We start from the raw sequence: 12,884 nt of genomic DNA on the forward strand, positions 1-12,884 counted from the left end.
TTCTTTTAAATGTTAGGGGCTTTATGGTCTCTGTCACAACAACTAACCTCTGCTGGTGTAGCAGCATTTTTATAAACGTGAAAACCTGGACTATCATAGAAATTGGAAGAAACGAGAAAGGGCTGGGAAGGGAAAGAATGGAAGTTTCCTTCTAGGGCAGTGATATCTTTGAGCATTACTTACTTCAGGCGTCAGTTTAATGAATGCATTGATCCGGAGTGTTCAACAGTGATACAATCACAAAGCTGTCACCAAAGTCAAAAGCCAAAATACTTTTCATTGATTGTAACTGAGTTTTGTATCTCATGTTACCTTTGTCTGTATTTTTCAGTCTCTACCATAGTGTTTCATATGTTAAAAGAGCTTTAATAAATTGTTATCGAATGAAGATAAAAGACTTCCTAAAGTTAACTGTTTTTAAGAGGCAGTTTGCACCCTTTATGCAAATACAGTATGATGAAAGGTTAGGAAGTAGTGGTTGTATTTCTGCATAGTTTGCTTAAACTATGAGGCATTTACTAGCTTTTTGTATGTAAATAATTTTAATGGGTATAAAGTCTTTCTATTAGTAAGGATTTTGTAATGTGTAATATTGAACAACCAGTGTGTGTTGTAGCTAAAGTATATTTATAATAAGATCAGAGTGATTTAAAACTTAATTAGGTCATGAGGAAGCAGGAACATTAATCCATTTCCAATACGGTTTGCAATTTGATTTTCACTTTCTCAAGGATTTCATAGTCTCAGATACGGGTATTTCTTTTTTCCTTTAAGCAGTTCCTAAAAAGTCATCTGTAAAGGAGTAGTCTCTAAATAGAGGCGCTCACTTTTCATTGTGGACGTATAGCTGTCCATTCACATAGAACAAAATCAGTCCAAGACCAGGACAAGGCATAGAATGTACGCAGAGGTATAGTGAGTTTATAGACTATTTAGAAGGCAGCAGGAAAAAAATCTTTTATCTACAAATAATCTTTCTCCTGGCTGACGGTATGGGGCCCACAGCAAATGCTTAAGAAGTTGTTAGTGAGTGAATGGTGATGCCAGGATACTGTTAGACTTTGTCTCTGGAATTCTTTTTTTTTTAATGTAAATTTATTATTTTTTTTAAATTAATTTTTGGCTGCATCGGGTCTTCGTTGCTGCGCACGGGCTTTCTCTAGCTGCGGCAAGGAGGGGCTACCCTTTGTTGCGGTGTGTGGGCTTCTCATTGCAGTGGCTCCTCTTGTTGCGGAGCACGGCCTCTAGGCGCACGGGCTTCAGTAGTTGTGGCACGCAGGCTCTAGAGTGCAGGCTCAGTAGTTGAGGCACACGGGCTTAGTTGCTCTGCGGCATGTGGGATCTTCCCGGCCCAGGGCTCGAACCCATGTCCCCTGCATTGGCAGGCGGATTCTTAACCACTGCACCACCAGGGAAGTCCCTCTGGAATTCTTTTAAAATTTACAAATCTCCTAAGAACCGTTATGTGCATTAGTGATACAGAATGGAGATAATTTACCTGTGCGAACAGTACTGGACTGCAGCTGGCTTTGGAAAGGCTAATGTTTTTGACAATTTATTTGCCTACTTGGCTAAAACAGCAATAACTTTCATATCTAGCGGTAGTTTGTGCAGACTGCTTTGGTTTTATAGTTGTAGCGTTTTACTCTTTGTCTAATGAGAAATAGCTGAATTATTTTTTTCTAGGTGCCATACAACTGGCTGAGAAAAGTTGCTTTGGTCATAACTACAAGGAGGAATTTGGGATAGCTTTTGTTTTTCACCCAGGTATAGCCAGACAGGAGTAAGGAGAAAACTTAGGATAGTATTTGGAAAATTGGTAAAGAAAACTCTTAAGTTGTTTCAAGTCTTATATGTGTAGCGTATTGAACAGGATGATTTCAGTCCTAAATCAATTACTGTTTCAGTGACAAGACCCAGCCAGACTGATTGATCCCAAAGGAAATTGTGTAGCACGTCTGAAGGAAGCTTTCCTTTTTGGTTTACAAGATTATCTAATCCATAAAGAGGATATAGGTATAGAATATGAATTTAAGTTGTGTAGGCTTTTCTTTGGGGGAGGTCCAGATTTCAGAAGACACTATAGTGCTCCAAATAGTTAAATTTTTATTTAAAATAGCAACTGGATAGCATAAAAGGAAAAATAACCCCTTGGTAAAAGAACAAAAAATTAGAGAAATTCTTAGTCAATAAAGTACATTTTCCAAAAGTATTCCAAAAGAAATCAAATAATTTCCTTGGAAATTTTCCAAATACAGTATGACAGTAACATATTCAATATAGAGAATTTAGAAAATACTGACAAAAAAGAATGAAAATAAAAATTTATCATCTAATCATGTTTTAAAAACCACTGTTAATATATTAGATATCAACGTGTGAGGTGAGGATTTTTTTTTTTTTTTTTTGCCGCGCGGCTTGCAGGATCTCAGTTCCCTGGCCACAACAGTGAAAGCTCGGCATCCTAACCCCTAGGCCACCAGGGAACTCCCCAAGGATGTTTTCTTCTATCTACACAGATCTTTTTCCATGTTGGGTTAATAAAGTATCATGTATATGCTGAGCATCTTTCCATCATTGGACTGCTCCTAGCACTGCTGTTATATTCCACTGTATGTATGTGTCATACTTCAGTCAGCTGGGCACCTGTTGAGTATTTTACTTTCCAGTGTCTCACCAGTATGAATAATGCTTTCACAAACATCCTTGATCTGAAAACTTTGTGTATTTGGTTACTTCCCTAGATGGAATTCCTACAATGGGAATTATTTTCTCAAAGAGTAGAAACATTTTTTAGTTCTTGGTATCTTTTGTTGTTTGCATTCTAGAAAATGTATGTGACATTGGTTTTAAGTGCGCTTCCAACCCTTAACATTATCATTAAAATTTTTAAAAAAGTAAGTATAGCTCATTGTTTTAATTTACATTTATCTTATTACAGTAAAGCCTGGGCATATTTTTATGCTTATTGACCAGGTCGTATTTCTTACTTTAATATTCATATGTAAGAATATTCATCCTTGGGCTTCCCTGGGGGCGCAGTGGTTGAGAGTCCGCCTGCCAATGCAGGGGACACGGGTTCGTGCCCCGGTCCGGGAAGATCCCACATGCCGCGGAGCGGCTGCGCCCGTGAGCCATGGCCACTGAGCCTGCGTGTCCGGAGCCTGTGCTCCACAACGGGAGAGGCCACAACAGTGAGAGGCCTGTGTACCGCAAAAAAAAAAAAAAAAAAAAAAAAATCATCCTTTTCTCTGTATGTTGCAAAAAATGTTTGTCTAACTTTGTTATTTTTATATAGATTTTGAATCAAAACTCAGTCTTTTTCATTATGGATCTTTTCTTTGTTAATGTGTAGAAAGTCCTTTCCGATGAAATATCAGAGTAAGCTATTTCCTTCAGGTTATTTCTTGATTTCACTTTTTAGAAAACAATTACGTAAAATTTCAAGCATATTTAAGAGTTACAGAGAGGAGCATAATGGATCTGTGGTCATCACCCATCTTTAACAAGTATCAGTACATGGCCAGTCTTGTTCCATCTATTTCTGCCCCCAAATACTCTTGCGGTATTTAGAAGCAAATCTCAGGCATTTGAGTATCATTTAATCTGTTGATATTTAGGGTTGTATCTCTAAAAGATAAGGATTTCACTTTTTCAGACATAACCACAGTACCATTATCGCACATAAAGAATTTAACAGTAATCCCTAATATCAGTCATTCAGTGTCATTTTCCTGATTGTCTTATAATTGTTTTCAAAAGTTTGAAATTAGGAATCAAAAAAGATTTGTACATTGCCTTTGGTTAATACACATTGAAGTTTCTTTTAGTCTGTAGGCACCCCCTTTATATTTTTCCCTTTCCTTCTTCCTTTTTTCCCTCCTTCTTACCCTCATTTTTTGTTGTAGAAATGGCTTAAAAAATCAGGTGATACAAGTCCTCCAACTTTGTTCTCCTTTTTCAAGATTGTTTTTGGCTATTCTTGGTTCTTTGCACTTCCATATACAATTTAGAATCAGTTTGTTTGTTTCTACAAATAGACTTGCTAAGGTTTTGATTGGAATTGTCTTGAGTCTTTAAGTCAATTTGGGGAAAATGACGAGTTAACAATATTGGCTTCCAATCCATGCATATATCCATCGATTTTTTAGGTGTTTTAAAATTTCTCTCAGTTATATTTTTAGTTTTCTTTGTCTAGGTTATGTAGATGTTTAAATTTTCCCTAAATATTTTGTGCTTTTTGATGCTATTGTAAATTTTCTTTTTAATTACCACTTTTAGTTGTTGGGGTTTTTTTTCTACTTTTGTTTAATTTTACTATTTTGAATATATAAAATTTAATATCATTCAAAAGTCAAAACTATCTATTAAAAAAAAGTGTACTTAGCAGTCCCATTTCATCTCCTGTACTTTCTGCCTCTTTCCTACCCACTGCCTATATAGAATAATTTTATTAGTTTCTGTTTTAATCTTTGAGGGTAAAATTACTTTGAAAGTCTAAACACTCTAGAAACTCTGATCTGTCATGTCTCACTTGGTGTTGGAGGGCAGTCAGTTTGGACTCAACATAGAGCGTTTTAAAAAACAGGGAGCATTTCTGACACATTTTGTGTCTCCCTGAGGGTAGAGGTGATGACCCACGTGACAGGTTCAAAGTATAGACTTTTTCTAAAATATATAATATGTAGTAGGCAAACGTAATTTGTGGACAGAGAGATGTCTTACAGAACTTTCACAAGCTTTTTCTCTTCCTTGTTGCAAAATGTATATATAATGTAAATATAATTTATCCCTTAGGAAAACATTAGTAAAAATTGGATAAGGTCAAAGGACAGCAGTGGCAGTTCCCTAGTCCTGTTTGTTAGCCACAAGGAGATGTAGTAGGCAGATGGGCTGTCCTCATGGTTTCTGGCTCTGTGCATGATGGATTATACTTCACCTCCTTGAATTTAGGTATAGCCATCTAATTTGCTTTGGCCAGTGAAATAAGAGTGGAAATGGCATATACTTCCAGGTGGAAACATTTAAGAACCAGAGCAAAATTTCCCTTTCACTCTCTCTATCTCCTTCCCACTGCTGCTATCAGTAGCATGTTTCAGATGGTGAAGCCTCTCTGTCAGCCTGGGTCCCTAATTGAGGAAACATGGAACAGAGGCCCCACTGGTGTGCAGTGGGTATATAATTTGAATAAGAAAGAAACGTTTCTTGTTTTAAGCTACTGACAATAGGGGTTATTTCTTGCTGCAGCATAACCTGATTTTTCCCCTCTAATATAGGAGAAGTTTATTAATTTTATGGTAAATGGTGGAGGTTTGGGACTTCAGACCTAGATAGAAATTGAACCAAGGGTCTCCGAGAACAGAGAGATATGGAGATCATGAGTTCAGTTTCCGACCATTACTAGTAAGCAGCAACAGTCTGTCTAAAAAGTGACAAAGATATTATCATGTGGACTTCTGTTTTTTTTGAAAAATTAATTAATTTATTTAGACTGCACCGTGTGGCTTGCAGGATCTTAGTTCCCTGACCAGGGATCGAACCTGTGCCCCCTGCAGTGGAAACTCAGAGTACTAACCACTGGACCACCAGGGGAATTTCCATAAAGTGGACTTCTTGTTGTGGAGATGTAATGAGTCTAAAGTTTACTGTCTCATGATGGAGAGGAGCCTATGTAGAAGATAAGGTTGAAGATACAGAAATGAGGGAACATGATAATAACCATGTCTTGTAGAGGCTGGGACAGATGGGATCTCCAGAGCACAAGAGGCTTAGACAGGAGGCGGGACGTTACCCTTTTTGAAGCAGGAGGAGGAAAGGAAAATTGGTGGGTGCAGATGTAGGTAGGTTTATAGATTTGCTGGGGGGGGGAGTTGAGGGATAATAATTACAATAGCTAATGTTTAATGCTTCCTAACCCATTGCTGATCTGAGGGCTTTGTGTAAATTATAGCTCATTTAATCCTCATAACATATGTCATACTGTTATTCACCTGTATGTCATAGATACTGTTATTCCTATTTTACAGATGAGGAAATTAAAGAGGTTCTTGATTTTTTTTTTTTTTTTTTTGGCCATGCCACGCAGTTTGTGAGAGGATCTCAGTTCCCCGACCAGGGATTGAGCCCAGGCCCTCAGCAGTGAAAGCGCAGAGTCTTAACCACTCTGACCACCGGGGAAGTCCCAAGAGGTTCTTGTTGTTTTTGTCTTAGATGTTGGAGATGAGGTCATCTGATGGGATTGAAAATGGAGGTGAAGTGGGAATAGCTTCTTCAAAGTCCATGCATCCTCACCCCCAAAATAACTTCAGATTAAAAAAATATATATTTAACAAGGGCAGTGGATATTTTTTGTGAGAGCCTGTGTGAAAGGAACACTGGTCTTCCCTAGTTAGCTCTTACACCAGTAGCAGCTCAGGAAGTTGTTGCAAGAGGGGAAGGAACAGCAATGTGATTGGTGGAGAGGCTAAAATAATTATCTTGAGCTGAGTTTGCGTAGCAGTCACACAATTTGTACTTAGATGATCTGTTACATATCAACTAAAGTAACAAAACCATTGAAAGGTATTTTCACTTAGAAGTTTCAAAAAACATCCAGTCCTTTTCTTTAAAGCTGTCCATCCCTAGAAGTTATTGTAAAATTGCCCATCTTTGTAAGAAAAGCCACTGTCTTCTCAGAAATCTTTTTAATCCTGGTTGATCAAAACTCCTGTCTTGGCATCAAAGTTTCTGGGCTTTAAGTGCCTGTGTTTTCTTCTTTTATTTCTTCTCCTTTCACGGTTAAGTATTTCATCTTATAGAATTTTGGTTTTTGATCACCTCCCTCAGTGGTTATTTCTTTAGAGATATGGGAGGTCCTGCCTCCCCCCAACTGCATGGTTCTAGTGTATCAGTTAAGGAAGAAAACAGAAAAAGTCACTTTTCGTTTTAGCAATATGATAATTTAGTCTGACCCGAATATCCTTCTTAGCATAAGTTGAGGTTGCCCTGGAGAGGGATAGTGGTGGTTTCTGTTGTGTGTATGTGTGGGGATGGGGGACTGTGGAATAGGACGGGATGGGATGGTGAGTCCCTCTTGATGATCTAGACAAGAGACTTGGTTTCTACCATCCATGGAGGATGTAGGAGATAAAGACTTAGCCTAGGTGAATTAGGGAGTTAGAAATGAGATCCCTGCAATCAAAACAGGATTCAGGAAGGGAGTTGGAGAGAAATGTCAAAGGATTAATGAAATCTGCTCAAATATGGTGTGAATGGGAAGAATGAATATGAGTAACCACAGACAGCTGAGATGGAGAGGGAGTGAAAGACGAGTAAATGTTCACGTTGAACTAACATGTGACCGGATGTTTGTGGAAATAGATTTTGGTTTGTAGAGACTTTTTTTTGTTTTCGGTAGACAGATTTCTGTAAATACTTCTGTCAGAGATGTGAATTAATAAGAAAAAAAGGAATTGATATTTTGGGTTTTAATTTTGCTGCTGTGGGGAATTCCCTGGTAGTCCAGTAGTAGGACTCGGCGCTTTCACCGCCGTGACCCGGGTTCAATCCCTGGTCGAGGAACTAAGATCCCGCCAGCCTCGCAGCTTGGCCAAAAACAAACAAACAAACAAATAAGCAAACAAAATACTGTTGCTGCTGTGTATTTAATCGGGAAGCCTAAATTATCCCTGTTACCACTCCTACCCCAGAAGATGAGCCCAGCATTGTTTCTTAAAGGTCTGAGTGGCTCTACAACCTGCTTTTTTCTTTTTTTTGTGGTATGTGGGCCTCTCACTGTTGTGGCCTCTCCCGTTGCGGAGCACAGGCTCCGGACACGCAGGCTCAGCGGCCATGGCTCACGGGCCCAGCCGCTCTGCGGCATGTGGGATCTTCCCGGACCGGGGCACGAACCCCTGTCCCCTGTATCGGCAGGCGGACTCTCAACCACTGCGCCACCAGGGAAGCCCTACAACCTGCTTTTACCTCCCAGCCCCAGTGAGGAAAGTGTTGGGTTTTGTATTTCAGATCCACTGATGGGGATCAAGCTGGATGACTCAGAGAATAAGAGGATGGAGGCAGGGTTGGTTGAAAGCTGATTCTGGGAAGAAACTCCCTTGACGTTGGGAAGAGTGGTGAAAGCCATTGGCCTGTAACACCCATGACTGCATGTATGAGGGTGATGGCAGGAAGCCTGTGCAGACTGGACTTTAAGGGCCTTGGTTTGGGGCCCATTCCACAATAAGTGGAATGATATTCCCATTTGCCTCACAATCTTTGTGGAGGAGCAAAATTAATTTCAGAACATGGAATCTGAAAAATCTCTGGAGAGCTGCATTTCTCATTGTTTTGCATCATCAAATCTTTTGTTTGACCTCCAAAGCCCAGCAATGACTTCAGGTGAAAAGCAGAAAAGAGGGTGATGCACTTGCCTGGCTACGAGCTGGCCACTGATTTCTGTGGGTCTCAGGGCTTTATCATTGACTAGGTGACTAGAAAGGGCACACCGCCTTGCATGCTTCTCTGTGCAGTGGGGCAAGGTAACAGTTTTTATTACCAATCACAAATCAGCTTGCTTCGCTCACCAGAAAGCTGCCCGAGGCCCTGCTCTGTCTCCACCTTCTTGTTTGCCTGGGAAGAGAGATTCCAGCTGCAGTCAATTGATGCAATGAAATGCCTTTGCTTTTTACTCCAGAGCATCGGGGCCAGAGTGTTTGCTGGGCAGTAAACAGTTTTCAGTGTCATATTCCTATTTTCCAATGCTGCGAGAAAGACCACTGATGATTTTAGCACCAGGAAACAAAGATTGTTTCCTTAATAGCAAAAAAAAAAAAAAGAAGCACCTTACAAAATATGAACCAATTCAGGCAAAGCCATGATGTTTGAGGTAAATATAATTCAAGCTTTTCTAAAGCTAAGGGATTTGGGATACCCACCTGTAGCTTTGCTTAGGATCATTATAGGTTCTGTGAGCTTCCTTTCTGTTTGAGAGGAAAACTTGCCTTTTGAAGAAATGTGGCACACACGCTCTTAATATAACATGAAAGAAAAGGTTCTTCATGCCAAGAAATCCCTCACGTGAGATGGAATCCCTTTAAACAAATCTGGTGGCAAGCTTTTTCTGAAAGCTTGAAGGAAGGATGAAATAATCTTAAACTGTGTTCATGGCACTCCCCCCTCGGCCTTTCATACGGAGTTTGCAAAGCCTGCCTGAAAACTCAGACTCGGCCCCGGCAGCCCCTTTTGTACAGCCAAATGGTGTGCAAAGCCTGTAATTGGTACAGCTTCCAGGTGGCGGTGATGATGTTTAGATCTAAGGCAAGGTCTAGGTCTGCCTGGAGACACAGCATGTTTGAAAAAACAAGGTGTCAGTATTTCTGGGGTGAGGGTAACCAACCAGGGCCTCTCAGGGTCACGTTCAAGTTCATAAGCACGATTCAGCAATTCAACACCAAGGGAAACAAGCACCTTTGCAGGTTTTGGGGTTTTTTCTTTTCCCTGTAGCCAAGGACTGAACTTATTTTCCTTTATCACACTGGGCTCCTTTCAGTACCGTTTTGCATCAAGTACCATGTTGATGCTGCTGGGAGTTCAGGGACTTTCAGCCTTCAATCCCCGAGTCTCCGTAAACTCCACCCACCTTCATATTTGCGAGTTTTTCCCATGCTGTTAACATTCCTCTTTAAAATGGAAACACACTGTTTCCATCTCAGCCCTGCTTTCTTGACCCTCCATATCACTGATGATTTGTAGAAATCAAATAGGCATCGCTGCCTCTGCATTCTTTTCCCAATTTGAGTCTTTCCTCTGTTTGGAGAGATGGAGGCCTGCTGTTAGTGAGGCCCCTTCGACCTCAACCTTTGGAGAGAATTCAACAAAGGCAAGAACTCAGCCAAGAAATTAAACTGGATCAAACTTCTGAACAGCGTCCAAAACACAGTATTGGGGCTTCTGTCATCCCGAATAAGACCCGAATAACACCTGAAAGTTACATCTTTCAGCGACACAAGCATAATAAAAAACATGGAGATGTTACTACTTTTTTTTCTTTCTTTTTGATCAGTAATATCCTAGGGTGAAAAAAAGTATTTTGTTCATATTGGAAGTGGTAGCCTTCATGAATCCCCCTTTCTTTTTTCTTCTTTTTCCCCCAGACTCAATAGACGCAATTTTGTTTTAAGTTTGCTTTTGTTGTCATAAAAGTAGGAATTTAGCTCTCTACCCAAAGACGTGAGAATTATTTTTAAATTTATGACAGATCTCAGACGGGTCTAGGGTAAAGAATGTACACTTGTTGAAATATGAAAGGCAATCCCTTGAGAGGATTGTGTGGGAAGCATGCTATTTAAATATTTCTGTGCTTTCCCAAATCATCCTTGGCTTCTTGCCCTGGAGAGTGAAGCCTCATTCCAAAGGGGCAGGAGAGAAATTCTGGATTAGAAATCAAGAGATGCAAAAGCCCGAGCACCATACCTACTGTGAATGTGTTTTGTCATCTTGGGCAAGTCATTTCCTTTCCCTCTACACCTTGGTGAACTGATCAGTAAGATGATGTGGTGAAACTGAGTCAGTGAATTTAAACTTGATTTTGTTTTTTTCTTACTGCAGTGTCCTCTTATCAAACACAATCTTACATAAACTCCAGTACATCATTTAGATAAAAGACAATTTATGAGATCTAAATTAATCTTTATTAAAAAGTTAAGCCATAAGAACAGAGGCCATTTGGGCATTCATAAACAACTGAAAGGGGAGTTGTATTAATTTCCTAAGACTGCCATAACAAACTACCACAAACCGGTGGTTTTAGACAATAGAAATTTATTCTCTCACGGTTCTGGAGGTCAGAAGTCCAAAATCAAGGTGTGGGTAGGGCTATGTTCCCAGTGAAGTCTCTGGGGAGGATGCGCCTCCCCTGCCTCTTCCAACTTCTGGCAGCCCCAGGCATCCCTCGGCTCCCAGCAACATAATTCCAATCTCTGCTCATCTTCCCATGGCCGTCTTCCCTCTGTGTTTGTGTCTCTATGTCGTCACATGGCGATCCCTTCTCTGTGTCTGTTTTCTCATCTTATAGGAGCATCAGTCATTGGGTTAAGGGCCCACCCTAATCAAGCCTGACCTCAGCTTAACTTGGTTACATCTGCAAAGACCCTATTTTTTTTTTTAACATAAATACCCTATTTTCTTTTTCTTTTTTTTAAAGACCCTATTTTCAAATAAGGTCACATTCACAGGGACTGTGGATTGGGATTTCAACATATTGTGTGAGGGGATGCAATTCAACAGTAATAAGAGTGACAGATGACAATTGCAGGGTTATATTAACACCAGTAACCAATTCACTTTTTTATTTTTTAACATCTTTATTGGAGTATAATTGCTTTACAATGGTGTGTTAGTTTCTGCTTTATAACAAAGTGAATCAGTTATACATATACATATGTTCCCATATCTCTTCCCTCTTGCGTCTCCCTCCCTCCCACCCTCCCTATCCCACCCCTCTAGGTGGTCACAAAGCACCGAGCTGATCTCCCTGTGCTATGCGGCTGCTTCCCACTAGCTACCTACTTTACGTTTGGTAGTGTATATATGTCCATGCCTCTCTCTCGCTTTGTCACAGCTTACCCTTCCCCCTCCCCATATCCTCAAGTCCATTCTCTAGTAGGTCTGTGTCTTTATTCCCTTCTTACCCCTAGGTTCTTCATGACATTTTTTTTTCTTAGATTCCATATATATGTGTTAGCATACGGTATTTGTCTTTCTCTTTCTCACTTACTTCACTCTGTATGACAGACTCTAGGTCCATCCACCTCACTAGAAATAACTCAATTTCGTGTCTTTTTATGGCTGAGTAATATTCCATTGTATATATGTACCACATCTTCTTTATCTATTCATCCGATGATGGACACTTAGGTTGCTTCCATCTCCTGGCTACTGTAAATAGAGCTGCAATGAACATTTTGGTACATGTCTCTTTTTGAATTATGGTTTTCTCAGGGTATATGCCCAGTACTGAGATTGCTGGGTCATATGGTAATTCTATTTGTAGTTTTTTAAGGAACCTCCATACTGTTCTCCATAGTGGCTGTATCAATTTACATTCCCACCAGCAGTGTATGAGGGTTCCCTTTTCTCCACACCCTCTCCAGCATTTATTGTTTGTAGATTTTCTGATGATGGCCATTCTGACTGGTGTGAGATGATATCTCATTGTAGCTTTGATTTGCATTTCTCTAATGATTAATGATGTTGAGCATCCTTTCATGTGTTTGTTGGCAGTCTGTATATCTTCTTTGGAGAAATGTCTATTTAGGTCTTCTGCCCATTTTTGGATTGGGTTGTGTGTTTTTTTGTTATTGCGCTGCATGAGCTGCTTGTAGATTTTGGACCAATTCACTTCTGTATTTTGTTTGGTAGCACCATATGGAGAAAAATCGTGCTCCACACTAATAAGTAAATGTAAATGGTGGTCCTTTATTTTTTTAAAATGTAAACATGCCATTTTGCAATCTCAATCTTAATGCCTTCATTTCAACTGATCCCGAGGTCTGAAAGAGCCACATTGGGAAATTTATGCATCAACGTTAAATTACTGACAATTTCCTGAGCAATACTCACCTTCCTTACTGGAGAGGGTTCACTTTTTAAAAGGACTTGATAACTGGACTCCGGAGGAAGCGTAGATCATCATTATATTTGGCTGAAACTGTGTTTCCAAATGTCATCATACCCTGGGTTTAATAACACCGTTTGAAAACATCTTGCTAGTGGCATGTCCTGTCTGACATTCCCTCAAAATTTCACAACAGTAGGGAGTAGTGTTATTTTGTATCTTAAGTCTCAACTTGGTTTCAGTTTTGTTGCTGAAACTTTCTCTGCAATTGTAAGCTGTAACGTGGGGACTG

This window comes from Orcinus orca, chromosome 11 (assembly GCF_937001465.1).
Source record: "Orcinus orca chromosome 11, mOrcOrc1.1, whole genome shotgun sequence".
NCBI classification, from domain to species: domain Eukaryota; kingdom Metazoa; phylum Chordata; class Mammalia; order Artiodactyla; family Delphinidae; genus Orcinus; species Orcinus orca.